We start from the raw sequence: 15,251 nt of genomic DNA on the forward strand, positions 1-15,251 counted from the left end.
GAATCCCACGAACGCTGACTGCAAATTTGTATGTCCGTCTGGTTATTTGACCTGTTGTGCTGCCATTCACAAACAGCATTCCAGGAGGTGTTTTCCTACAGGATAACACTTGCTCACATACTGCTGTTGTAAGCCAACATGCTATAGTGTGTCAACATATTGCCTTGGCTTGCTTGATAACCAGCTCTACCTCCAATCGAGCACATATTGGACATTATCTGATGACAGCTTCAACCCATCCACAAACATCATTAACTGTCCTTTTATTGGTCAACCAAGTGCAACAGGCATGGAACTCCATCCCATAAACTGACACATGACACGTGTACATCAGTGTACCAGCATTTACTTTTACATTTGCTGTGGCTTATCTCACACTTACATTGTTTTCTGATCCTGCAACATTAATCACTTTACATACGTTGTCTCAACAAATATATTCCTGGTATTTCATTACTCTACATTAATTATTTTTTGGTGTTGCAAATTTTTCCGTCAGTGTACCTGGCCTTTCTTTAACCATCCCTGGTGCAATGCAGAATTCTCTTCCCAGTAGCGAGAAAATGCCATTATTCCAATTTTGAAATCTGATAAATTGCTTCTTCAAACGGACAGCTGTCGTCCAGACTGTTTACTCAGTGTCCTGCAAGTTACTTGAACATATGGTTAGTCGAAAGCTGTATTGTGTCCTTGAATCCCCGGATCTTTTGGCTTCGATCCAGGGTGCTTTTCGCCAAGGGCGCTCTACTGAAGATAATTTAGTCCACTTGAAGTGTGCTATCTGAACAGCTTTTGCTCAGCATCAGTTCCTTGTTGCAGTTTTCATTGATCTGCGTATATATCCTATGATACCACATGGTGCCATAACGTCCTTGCCACCTTAAAGGAGTGGGGCCTCCATGGCCCACTCCTGATTTTTATCCAGAACTTTCTTCCATGTCTCACTTTTTGGGTACAGGTTGGTGCCTCCTGTAGCATCCCCGTCTGCAGGAGAAGGGGCTTGCACAAGGTTCTGTTTTGAGTGTCGCTCTCCTTTTTGTGGCTATCAATGATCTGGCGGCAGCTGCATGACATATGGTGTCCCCATCTTTTCTGTTCGTCCGCGACGGCTATTGCTGGAGGCAGAATGCAGGGAGCAATACACCAAGCACAATCCTGGGCCTTCACTCATAGCATCCATTTTTTGGCTGCCATGACTTACGTTATGCATTTCTGTCATTGTGTTTTTTAGGACCGGTCTTTGATGCCTAGTTGACATGGCTTCCCCGTCTTTGTCAACTAAAGCAGACATGTAGGTCGCACCTGAATGCTCTTCTATGCCTCAGCGACACCGACCGCGGTGTGGTCCACTCTAGTTTGGTATGGCTGTATGCAGCATTGGTGCAGTCACACCTAGATTACAGGAATCTCTCATATGACTTTTTATCAGCTACGACATTACGCCTGGATTCGATACACTATTGCGGGGTAAGACTGGTAACAGGTGCCTTTGGACTAGGCAGCAGTTCCACTATTGTGGGTTCTGCACCATCAAAAATTGATGGCAGCTGCTCGCCCATAGTACCCTAACTGTCATCTCCTCTTTCCAGATACGAGATTTACCTCCAAAAACGGCAACACAGGTCTGGGGTTACGATCACCAAGTTTGAGCCTTGGTCCAGCACACAGTTTTAATCTGCCAGGAAGTTTCATATCAGTGCACGCTATGCTGTAGAGTGAAAGTCTCATTCTAGAAAACTCTTTAAGTGTAATTCTCTTTACATATTGGCTATTTTCTTCACATATGGGGGACATGGTCTCATCTGAAAAGTGAAAGCAAGCCTGTAAAAGAAAGGGGGGGGGGGGGGGCAGTTCTCAATTCTTGAGCAGTGACCCTCTTGTTTTTTTTTTGTTTTCTTTAACCTTTACAATTTGGGTGAGTTTATGTTCAATCCTTGCACCCAATTTACTCTTTCATCTACCTACTTTTTTTCTCGTCTAGCAGAACGATATTTATGACCGTTGCTTAATACCTGTTTGTATCACTTACAATGCTGGTATTTATGAATTCTTTAGCATTTGACTCGGAAAGACCATTTTTCTTTGTAGTGAGGTCTTGCCAACAGCAAATTTTCTGGATGGAAAGTTGCCAATCTGCTCATACACTTTAAAATTTAAAAGTAAATCTAGCAATGCTAGAATGTATACAAAATACTGATATACCCATTACCAAGTTGTTGTTTAAAGATTCGCGACTTTTAAAACTTACGTAGATTATCTTTTTCATGATAGAACTTTACATAAGAAGTTATTAAGAACATTGTGAATATCACATGATGAACAATTGAATGACTAAAGCAGTGTTATCAACCCTCATTCATTGACACATGTAATAAATTCATCGAGGCAGTGATGTCCAGAGCTGTTGTAAAAATTTCTGAAATTAATAGTATATATTACCTAATGAAGGTAGTATTTTGGGGTGAAAGAGCACAATAATTATTATTTTTGGAATGTAATAATTCACTATGGCTTCATTTTAATTCTAATAAGTTTCACACTGTAATGAAACATTGTCTAAATGCCTCTCTCTCTCTCTCTCTCTCTCTCTCTCTCTCTCTCTCTCTCTCTCTCTCTCTCATTTGTTATAACTTACCGCTGTTATTTTGTATTTGTATTGCAGTCATTACATTAAAATTGGCTATATTGATTCTGCAATTTATACTATTATGTTATTGCTAAGAATTGATTTAAAGAATAAACGTATATATTTATTTGTAAGATTTTGTAAATTTATACCACTGGAACTCTTTCAAAATATTTGATTGGGTAATACTGCCAATAAATACAATGACTTTCTTTCTTCTGTTTATGATTGTAATAGATGTTGGACACTTTGATTCCAAGTATGTTATACAGAAACGCAGTGATTTTTTACAAAAGGCAAAACTATGTGTTCGAAGAATTGTGGAGAGGAGGGTACATGATGTATTTTAAGTAGGTTATAAAGAGTAACTATAACAACAAAAGCAATAAATTATTGATAAAATTATTTAATTGAATAGATAAAAAATCTACTCACCAAGTGGCAGCAGAACATACACATAAAAGACTGTTGTTATTGGCAAGCTTTCGGAGCCAGTGGCTCCTCCAGACAGAAGCATTGAAGGGGAAGAAAGAAGGGTAAAGGAAAAGGCCTGGAGAGTTCCAGGAAAAGGTGTAGATTTTGGGAAAGTCACCCAGAACTGCAGATCAGGCGAAAAATAGAAACGACACATGTCATATACCAGCTATTATGTAAACACTGTTCAGCTTTCTACATCTGCATGACTACCACCAAATTATCAGTTACGATAAATGGGCATAGGCATAGTGTATATACTGGAAACTCACAATATCCTGTTGCAGGGCATGCTCTACAACATGGCATACGTGACCTCGACACTTGTTTCACCACACATGCCACCTGGATTCTTCCGCCAGACACCAGTTTCTCAGAACTCCGCAGGTGGGAACTAGCACTACAACGTGTCCTTGGTTCTCACCACCCACCTCGCTTTAATTTACGTTAATTTCTGCTGTCTCAGCCTTTCTTCACTGCAATTACTCTTTGCTTCACTCCGTTTTAGCTTTCTACATCTTTCATTGTCTTTCCCGTCTATTTTCACTACCCCCTTCCGCAGCTGTTGTATACAATACGCTTAGCTTCTCACTCTTATTAACTCATGTACAGTTTTAGTAGTAATCTCTGTCTTGCATATTACCCTGTCTTCCACCTTTAAGCTCTCAGGTTTCCGAATCTTGCCCGATGCAGTCCCCAACAATTAGTCTTTCCTTCTCATCCTGTACTGTAAGTCATCCATGACCCACGGTTCTGGGTAACTTTCCCAAAATCTACCCCTTTTCTTAGACCTCTCCAAGTCCTTTTCCTTCACCCTTCTTGCTTCCCCTGCAACCCTTCAGCCTGAAGAAGGAGTCACTGGGTCCAAACGCTTGCCTATCACAACAGTCTTTTATGTGTGTGCTCTGCCACTGCTTGGTGAGTAGATTTTTTATCTATCCAATTAAATAATTTTATAAAGAGTATCTGTGTGTGATGTTTTTATTGGTATACAACTTGTTATAAACAAAACGTATTTCTACCCCACAATATGACTGGGCCACAATGAAAGCAGCCACATCATTGTCAAATTCACTGAAACTACTGCATAGCAGTTTACTTGGGTATGGCTGCTGTTTTGGTCTTCAGTTTGGTTTAAGCACTGCGTCAATACCTTCTCTTCATAGCACTCGGAGGTCGCGATCTGCAACTGTTTTTACAAATGGCAAGAGAACTTTACCTCTAGTTGCTTGCTTTTCAGTGAAAGATGCAAATATTTTAGAATGTAGTGCCTTATGTATATCTGTTAGAATAGCCACAAACTGTTTGTTGTAGCAATTTTTATGCATCTGGTACAGTGTACTATCACAAGATACCAGGTACATCTACAGATGGTAATATATATTCCCAAAAGCTTTGTAAAACCACTAAGTGATTGGCAAGTATGCTTCCCAAGATTCACAAAAGACATAATTGAGTAATACCGTATTTACTCGGATCTAAGCTGCACTTTTTTCCGGTTTTGTAATCCAAAACACCGCCTGCGGCTTAGAATCAAGTGCAAAGTAAGCGGCAGTTCTGAAAAATGTTGGTAGGTGCTGCCACAACTAACTTCTGCCATTGAATATATGTAGCACTACACAGGCATGCTTTGCAGGCACAAAGATAAATACTGGCGCCAAAACCTCTGCGTCAGTAAACAAATGAAAAGAAAACGGGGGTGGGGGGTGGAAGATGAGCTTTTTTCTCTGCCCCAAGTTTCGACCACTGCATTTTCATACTTTATCCAACGAAGTAAATACAAATTCCGTATTCTTCATCTCCGAATGTTGCAGCCTTTCAATGTACTACGAAAATCCAACTGGAAGAGTGTTTGGGATGTTTGTCAATATGGCCAAGTCTATGTTCTGAATTTTTGTCCCACCTGTGACAAGATATGGTTGTTAATAGCAATTTTTATGAATTGTGAATCACATGCAGTATTCTCTTCACCATAAGAATAATTCGAATGTAAACATTTTGCCATGTATTCCTACGTGTTTCCTGCTATCTCATTTAAATCCTGTCTTCCTAATAAACTACAAAACTAGAGAGAGACAACAGCAAACGCGGAAGAATATATATATCATGTCATGTTTATATTCGTATTATTCCTATGCTGAATAGTGATACAGTCAGAAATGAAGCACAGCAACTGACTAGATTTTTAAACCTAAGATGGCTCTAATTTCTGTGCAGAATGTAATGCACTAAAGAGGCGTCTGCAAAAATTTTCAAACGGAGAAAATTTTTCGCTAAACTTTTGTTTGGAACATCTATCATATGCAGTCTATTATATGGTTCTTGTTGATCATTATCAAAGAAAGCGGCAGTGTAAGTAACAACAAATAGTGGTCTCTTGCCATTGTTTCGCTGATGAGACGATTCCTCTCTCTTTCTTTTTAAAAATTGTAAGCGGTGGTAGCGTGCGCAAAAGCAAGCCATCCCATGAGCGGCGACAGGCCGTAAACACGCATAATCAGAATGTGACAAACAATGCATGGCACAGTACGATAATGCATTTTGAGCTTAGAGTGACGGAAACACCTATAACAAAGAGAACGGCACTTATCAGATCAAAGAAAAGTAAGCAATCAATTCCAACCAGACGAAGCATATGAGAAAGGCTCTCTAGTATAAATACGGATGGAGAGCCTGACGCATAGCAATGACTACGTGGTAAAGCTTAACTGCTAAGTTTACCACACGCACCAAACTACTGTAGCTGTATCGTCATTCATTCGACCTAAATTGTCTCATATTACAATGGACCAACTTTGTTTCGGTTTGGAGATGTGGTCTAAAACGTTTCTCCCCCTTGAATTTCGAGTCACAAATTTCAAGTGCGGCTTAGATTCAAGAAAATTTTTTTTTTCCTTGATTTCGAGTCTCATTTATCAGGTGCGGCTTACATTCGAGTGCAGCTTAGATTCGGGTAAATACAGTAAGTGTACTTCCCAAACCATTTTGAGAAACTATTTTGATGGAAAGCATATTTTCCAAGAGCGATTAAAACACTGCTATTTGGTGGGCTGTATACTTCTCACAGCCCTAAAAGCTATATTTCATAACAAAAAGGAAGTAAACTGGTGCAGCGGACTATCACTGGATGCCAGGAGCATGCAGAAGTGGTTCAATGTATTCCCATAAATGCAGTAAAGAAACACAGCTATTGCTAAGTATATCTCTTATGACCAGTAAAAGCCTTAAGTGCCTCTTTGCAGCAGGTCGACAGACTGTACAGCCCACGTGAGTCACACTGTCCCATTAACGAATGGAGACACAGTGCACTCTGCTAAAGTAAATGAGAGTGCAGGTTTGCTTTCACCTACATTACACAGTCAGTTGTACTTAGTGATTTCTGGTAGACAAAAGAATATTGAGAAAGGAGAAATGAAGGAAGATAAGTGTTTAATGTCCCATAAACATTGAGGTCTTTAGTGTCTGAGCACAAACTCTGATTGTTTCAAGGATGGGAAGGCTATTTATAGTGCCCTGTCAGAGAAACCATCTCGGCATTTGCCTATACTGATTTAGAGAAAGCTCAGAAAACCCAAGTCTGGGTGGACTAGATGGAGCTGTAGAGAGCAAAAACTGTAGAGGAAAACAGAGATTGGAATACATCCAGCAGATAATTGAGGCTGTAGGTTGAAAGGGCTACTCTGAGATGAACAGGTTGCCTCAGGAGAGTAATGCATGGACTTTAACTGTTAGTCGCCCTGAATGTGAGTCCAGTGAGCTCACCACTGTGCCACCTCGCTCGATATATTGTGAGAGAAGTTCCTGATTTAACCATTTCACAGTATGTGGGAAGTGTACTTACCATCAACTGTATTTCTTTACTGTATTCCTGAGAACACATCATACGAGCTCTGTATGCACGTGGCACCTGATGTTAGTTTGCTGCACCAGCTGAACTTTCTGTCTGTTATGAAATGTAGCTTTTAATTGTCATTAAATGTCACTTGTTCCTTTCAGAAGCAGTTGCAACTATATGTGCCACCAAATAATGTTGTTTTGAAGGCCACTGGGAAGTATGCTTACTACCAAAGTAATTTTTCCATGATACAAGGGGAATATACTTACCACAAAATTAATTTCTTTTTTTGGACTGCAGAAAGGATACTTACCACCAACTGACCATACTTACCACTAATTTAGTTGTTTTACTATGCTCTTGGGAAAATGTTTTACCTCCTCTGGATGTGGTTCACTTTTTGTGATAATATGCTAAACAACTGGTGTCTGTTTGTCATGACATCAGTGCTGTTGTCACTTGTTACAACAGAACACATTGTTTCATTCTGCAATATATGCTATTGTGACTTGTCTCAGCTCGTTTCTTTATGTAGTGTTAAATGAAGTTTCTAGGATTGTAAAATAGATAGTCAAATAAAAACAGAAAATTCCTTTTTTCACATCTAGTAGTAACTCATAACAGCTTACTAAAGACAGTAGCTTTTTGCTCCTAAACCACAAAAATAAAATAATCAAAAATTAAATGTAGTTGACACTTCTAAAATGATACCAAAACAATTAACTTTACAGGGCTGCTACAAAAAATGTGCCCACAAATGGGTTAAAAACAAAGTATGCAAGCTGTGGGGGCAGTGTGAAACTTTTTTAAGCACTGTATTTGAAAAATATTATTCATTTTGTTCCACTTCCAGAACGTTAGGTTTTGTGGATTTTTGCCTGTACATTAATGGGTGTGTATGCGTTCAGTGGAGGCAAGTGTGTCGTGTATGATTTTTCTCAGTAAATATGTCCTACTGACGTTGCAGTATATCTCCAATGTTCTGGATGCATCAAATGAAGTTTAAAAGACAGCTAACTGCTACTGCTGGTATGCCTCTTCATGTAAATGTCAGAGTTACTATTATTATTCAATACAGAAAGGAAGATTACCAGCTTAGCAATTTGCTGAAAATGAGTTCATTAAAGGGAGTATTACAATTAACATCCTGTTAACGACAAATTAATTAGAGATGCGAAGCAGCCCCAGATTGGGGAAGGAAATTGGACGGATAGCTGACTCCATAAAAATTAATACATTTCATACTGTGCTCGAGCACAGGCAATAAAAAACAGTGAGCAAACATGATGTGTGTACTTGTTGCCTCAGGGTCTCCTGCGAAACTGAGGTGCTTGAGTAAACTACATCACACTGCTTTGTTGTGTGCTTGTTGTCAAGCCAGTTTATGAAGTCCACATCCCTCTTCATTTTTATATAACTTTGTTTTGAATGCACTGTACAAGAATACTGAATACCTTGAAAATTATCGAGTTCAGCCATTCATTCACATGTAATATTCCAACAGCTCCAACACCGATGAGAGCCTTCAGGGGCATAAAACGAGTAAGTGAGAAGTGCCACTGAACTACTAACAACCATTTTCATCTACTACTAATCTGCTCACATTAATCATTATTCAAGGGGATCAGTTCTACATCATTTTATTTTTATAAATATACAGAGAAGCAACTACTTAAAAAAAGCCAATGCTCTGCTACTTAAACTGCTCTGCCACTATTTTGATTTAATACTTCATGCTAAATGGGCATTTAATTTTACACAGGACACTGTCATCTAAACTTATTCTGATAAATTCATATACTTCCTTCCTGTGCAATGCCCTTTATGCTGTCAACGCCACGTTGGGACCGGTACAGTAGTTTCTGTTCCGTGGAGAACCAACCGTACCTGCACATAGGCTATTATTATGATGGAATCACCACTTCAAAAGGCATTCCAAAGCTGCTGCCAGCTTCCCTCTGTGGAGTAAACCATCTACCATTCCTGTCTGCTCCTAGAGAATATGTTGCATTGCTAAATATGGTCTTCTGTTAGAAAGTGTTTGTGCGTTGTGTATCTGAGGTGGGACAGGTAGGTAAATTCACATATCCAGGTAAATTATTGGTGGACTGGCTAATAAAACATTTTTTGCTTTAATTTTGAATATTTGGGGATTTCCAGATTGCTCCTAATGTTGGCTGGCAGATGTTAAAAGGGTGCTGCACCTGAATATAAAACAGTTTTCTTAATCCTAAGCTTCAATGCATATTCTCTATGGAAATTATTTATATTGTGATTGTTATGGTTGCAAGCTTTGCAATTAATGCTAAATTCTCTCTTGTCCATTTGAGCAGCTCAGAGGTTAGCATATCTTGCTGCTATGTGGAGGACCCAGGTCCAATTCGTGGTAATGCCTTTTTTTTAAAGGGCGAAGCTACTCCACACCCACACTGACATAGTGACCATCACCAAAGTTCTACCATCACCTCCGTTTGCTTCGTTACAATTGAGAAGTGCACAGGATGTGGGGTCATGATGTTGTCCGTAGGATTACCCACTAATACAGGCACTTTGAGGCGATAGAAGTGGTCGAGAAGTGAGCAGAAGGTAGCAGTTTTAAGGGCAGAGGGAGAAAAGTGCTGAGGCAAGCACCAAAACTTCTGCAATAGTCTGGACAGATAGTAAGAGCAGTAGCAGTTTCTTTCTGTCTGCAAGGGTGAGGTTATCGTTAGTTTTGGGTATCGTGCGATGCTCGATACCATTGTCGCAGCTTAAAACACTCTTTACGAGTGTCAGTCCTATTGAGGAGGGGTACTCCTGGGCTGTGCTCCTGAGTGTCTCCTGGGCCACCTGCAGCATCTGTACTTGTAACATGCCAAGGTCGTTATACGAGTGGTCAATTGGCCATAAAGAGGTTTGGTTGGATATGTTTATGTTTAGTGTGCAATACTGCTTTCCCGTATTGACAGTTGGTCAGCTAGATATTTGCAGCTGGCAATGCCATTTAGTTTTGCTGTAATGCAGGGATTCACCAGTGTTTATTTTGTCTGTGAGCTTGTGCTGTCCACAAGTGATTAATTGTCCCTAGATAGAAGTGTTTTTCAGCAGTTGTGTTTTCATCCGTGGTTGTGGTCATAGTTTCCCAGGTTAAGAATGAAGTGATTGTCAGAGTGTCTCAAGTTCCTGTACAGTCATGTGGTGAGTTTTTTGAATATCTGTGTGTGAGTCTCAAGGCAGTATTCTCTGTGAAGGTCGACAGTGTGTGTGGACTGTGGTGCACTTTGTTCTGTATCACCTGTAGGCGGCACAGCCGGTCAGAGCCACGTAACCCCAGACTGCAGCTGCATGCATCATCATGGGTCTAATCAGTATCATGTACACGGACCTCGATACAATCCTATTCAGTGTGCTTTACCTGTTGAGCTTAGAGTAACACTGTTTGAGCCTTGCATTTGCTTAGTTGGCCTGTCACTGAAGTATTTGACTTTCACACTGAAACGTATTGGGCGTGTGTGTAGTGTTATTTGTCTGCAGTCTTAATGTGGGGTCCTGCCCACTAATCTCGTATAGGGTGCCTAAAGGATGCTGCATTCTCAAAATGCTATACAACAATTCAAGCAAACAACATTAATAGTTTTTATTACAAATAAGAAGCTTGACAATGCTTAACCTGGAATTTACAATGGTGTCGCAAGCAATAGGCGACATGCAGTATAAATCCGAGTCCTTTGCTATATACAATGTTCGTGCAAGTTTGACACACAGCTTGTGGATCACTAATAACTGTTATTGTAGCATTCTGCGCTAGGCCTGTCCGTATACTGTCCTAATCCTGTCCAAATACTGAGTGGCCGAGGCTGGCAGGAGCGGCACTTATATTCTCTTTGTCTAGGGGCCTGCTCCCGTCGTGGTGTTTTTTTTTTTTTTTTTTTTTTTTTTTTTTTGTGGTTTTAGGGCGCACAACTTCAATGGTCATTAGCGCCCTGACTACTCTAAGAATGCACCGCGAGGCACAAGTTCACCACAACAACTAAAAGGGAAAACACGATAAAAGACAGACTGACAGGCATAGGATTAAAAAACAGCATCATCAAATGTCCTTAGCGAGGTGTGTCAAATTGATAAAACGAAGAACACGAGCAGCTGCTCGTGGGTCATCCGCTAAAATGGCATCGAAAGTATTTGGCAGGTTAAGATCGAGGCGCAGTGTGTTAAGATCTGGACAGGACATTAAAATGTGTGTAACCGTCAGCAAGTGCCCACATGGGCAGAATGGCGCCGGCGCAGCCGTCAGCAGATGGCAATGGCTGAACCGGCAGTGTCCAATTCTTAACCGGGCTAAAACGACCTCCTCCCGCCGAGAAGGGCGTGAGGAGGACGTCCAAGCCACGGGAAGAGGTTTTAAGGCCCGAAGCTTGTCGTCGGTAAGTGCAGCCAAATCGGTATGCCACAGAGATAAGATGCGCCGACAAATCACCCTGCTAAAATCGGACGAAGGGACGCAACAAGAAGCTGTCCGAGGCTGGAGGACCGCAGCCTTGGCCGCGGCATCTGCAGCTTCGTACCCAGGGATACCGACATGGCCAGGAACCCACATAAAGCTAACTGGAGAACCGACGTCCACCAGCTGCTGAAGAGAGCGTTGGATCCGGTGTACGAAGGGGTGAACCGGGTACGGATCACTGAGGCTCTGGATGGCGCTCAGGGAATCTGAGCAGATGACATAAGCAGAATGTCGGTGGCGGCAGATGTAAAGAACAGCCTGGTAGAGGGCAAAGAGCTCAGCTGTGAAGACCGAACAATGGCCATGGAGCCGGTATTTGAAACTTTGTGCCTCGACAATAAAGGAACACCCGACCCCGTCATTGGTCTTAGAGCCATCTGTATAAATGAAAGTCATGTCGATGAACTTCGAACGAAGTTCCAAAAAACGGGAGTGGTAGACCGAACCGGGGGTGACCTCTTTTGGGAGCGAGCTGAGGTCAAGGTGAACGCGGACCTGAGCCTGGAGCCAAGGTGGCGTGCGGCTCTCGCCCACTCGAAAGGTTGCAGGGAGTGAAAAATTAAGGTGTTGAAGGAGGCGACGAAAGCGAACTCCAGGGGGTAGCAGGGCAGAGACATACAACCCGTATTGACGGTCAAGAGAGTCGTCAAAAAAGGAACGATAAGACGGATGGTCGGGCATTGACAGTAGCCGACAGGCATACCGACAAAGCAGTATATCGCGCCGGTAGGTGAGTGGCAATTCGCCAGCGTCAGCATGAAGACTCTCTACGGGACTGGTATAAAATGCTCCGATCGCAAGTCATAAACCCCGATGTTGTATGGAGTTGAGGCGGCGTAAGATGGATGGCCGTGCAGAGGAGTATACGAAGCTCCCATAATCCAGCTTGGAGCGGACGATCGACCGATATAGACGAAGTAGGACGGTTCGATCCGCTCCCCACGACAGACCACTGAGAACACGGAGGACATTTAAAGAACGGGTACAACGGGCGGCCAAATATGACACATGTGGAGACCAGCTAAGTTTCCTGTCAAATGTAAGGCCTAAAAATTTGGTTGTCTCCACGATTGGGAGAGCAACGGGACCGAGCCGTAAGGACGGTGGGAGAAACTCTTTGTAGCGCCAGAAGTTAATACAGACCGTCTTCTCGGCAGAAAAACGGAAGCCATTGGCGACACTCCAGGAGTAAAGACGGTCAAGAGAACGCTGAAGACAGCACTCCAGGACACGTGTACACTGCGCGCTGCAATAGATGGTAAAATCGTCCACGAAAAGGGAGCCTGATACATCAGCTGGGAGGCAATCCATTATTGGATTGATCGCGATGGCGAAGAGAGCGACGCTCAAAACTGAGCCCTGTGGCACCCCATTCTCCTGGCGAAAGGTGTCGGACAGGACAGAACCCACACGTACCCTGAACTGTCGATCCATTAAAAAGGAACGAATAAAAAGAGGGAGGTGACCGCGAAGGCCCCATGTATGCATGGTGCGGAGAATGCCCGCCTTCCAACAGGTGTCGTAAGCCTTCTCCAAATCAAAGAACACAGCCGCGGTCGGGCGCTTCCGCAAGAAGTTATTCATAATGAAGGTCGACAAGGTAACCAGATGGTCAACAGCAGAGCGGCGCCTACGAAATCCACATTGTACATTGGTAAGTAGGCGTCGAGACTCGAGCAGCCAAACCAATCGAGAGTTAACCATTCGCTCCATCACTTTACAGACACAGCTGGTAAGCGAGATAGGTCGATAACTGGAAGGCAAGTGCTTGTCCTTCCCCGGCTTAGGAATCGGGACAACAATAGACTCGCGCCAGCATGCGGGAACATGTCCCTCAATCCAGATGCGATTGTATGTACGAAGAAGAAAACCTTTACCCGCAGGAGAAAGGTTCTTCAGCATCTGAATATGAATAGAATCTGGCCCTGGAGCAGAGGACCGTGATCGGCCAAGTGCGTTTTCGAGTTCCCGCATGGTGAATGGGGCATTATAACTTTCACAATTCGAGGAGCGGAAGTTAGGTGGCCTAGCCTCCTCTGCCTGTTTGCGGGGGAGGAAGGCAGGGTGGTAATGAGCGGAGCTCGAAACCTCTGCGAAAAAGCGGCCGAAGGCATTGGAGACAGCCTCAGGGGCCACAAGGACGTCATTCGCGACCTTCAAGCCAGAAACTGGTGAGTGGACCTTAGTGCCAGATAGCCGGCGCAGGCTACCCCAGACAACAGAAGAAGGAGTAAAACTGTTGAAGGTGCTTGTGAAAGCAGCCCAGCTGGCTTTCTTGCTTTCTTTGATAATACGACGACACTGAGCACGTAATCGTTTATAATTGATACAATTCGCCACTGTAGGGTGGCGTTTAAATGTGCGTAAAGCACGTCGACGAGCACGTAAAGCGTCTCTACATGCTGCGGTCCACCAGGGGACCGGTACGCGACGTGGAGAAGAAGGAGGGTGAGGGATGGAATATTCAGCAGCAGCGAGAATGACTTCCGTGAGGTGTGCGACCTGACGATCACAGCTTGTAAAGGTTTGATCCTGAAAGGTCGCCCTGGAAGAGAAGAGCCCCCAGTCTGCCTTGGAGATGGTCCAATTAGAGAAGCACGGAGAGGGGGTATGCTGCAGGAGATGGATAACACACAGGAAGTGGTCGCTCGAATATGTATCAGAAAGTGCATACCACTCAAACCGGCGTGCAAGTTGGGGAGTACATATAGAGAGGTCTAAATGGGAATAGGTGTGAGATGTGTCCGAAAGAAAAGTAGGGGCGCCAGTATTGAGGCAGACAAGATCGAGCTGGTTGAAAAGGTCTGCTAACAAGGAGCCCCTCGGGCACGATGCTGGAGAGCCCCAAAGGGGATGGTGGGCATTAAAGTCTCCAGTTAACAAAAATGGTGCAGGTAGCTGAGCAATAAGTTGCATCACGTCTGCCCTGGTAACGGCAGATGACGATGGAGTGTAAACGGTACAAAAGGAAAACGTCCGCCGTCGTGGTGTGGTCCTTGCCAGTGGGCTATTGGCTGACGGTGTGTTCACTGCCTTCTTTGCTCTTGTGATCTTAATTTTCATTCCAGAGCTTGTGGGTATGCCAGAACACGTAATGTTTGTGCAGTTGTTATGGTTGTCAGTGAACAGAACTGCTTCACACTTGTCAGCATTTGCTTTAACACACTGTCGTTCCAGCTAGGCAGTTTTGTTTGCCGTTGCGAACTATGCCTGATGGTTTCCAGTCTTGCACTAGGATGGTAGTGTCATCTGCGTAGATGGTTGCCATTGTGTTTTGTTCAGTTGGAAAGTCATTGACGTAGAGATTAAACAAGAGGGGCCCTTGGATGCTGCCTTGGGTAACTCCCACTTGTATACTGTGTTGTGTTGACAGTTTGCCCTGAACGTCGGTGTTGAAGCTTCTGTGGGTGAGATATGAGTGTGTAAGATGTATGAGCTCGTCGGAGAGACTAGCAGTGCAGAGTTTGCGAATGAGACGATTGTGCCGTAGATGACTGAAGACCAGGAACAGCGCTCCTGTAGCTTTGTTGGTGTTGGGGGTGTGTGTAATATGTTCTACTACACGGAGGAGTTGTTGTGTTGTGGAGTGGTGATTGCTGAATTCAAATTGCTCCAGTCTCAGCGAGTCATTGGTGATGCAGTGCATAGTAAGATGTCTGAGAATCATCTTCTCAACAATCTTATTCAGGGAGCTCAGCAAGCTAACGGCTCTGTAATTTTGTGGTAGAGAGTGGTATTTCCCTGGCTTCCTGAACATCAGGACAGGGAAGTGTTGATGTTGTAGAATGGTATTCGTCATATGTGTGAGATGCTCTATAGCTTTATTCGTGAAC

Source organism: Schistocerca americana, chromosome 6 (assembly GCF_021461395.2).
Source record: "Schistocerca americana isolate TAMUIC-IGC-003095 chromosome 6, iqSchAmer2.1, whole genome shotgun sequence".
Lineage (NCBI taxonomy): Eukaryota > Metazoa > Arthropoda > Insecta > Orthoptera > Acrididae > Schistocerca > Schistocerca americana.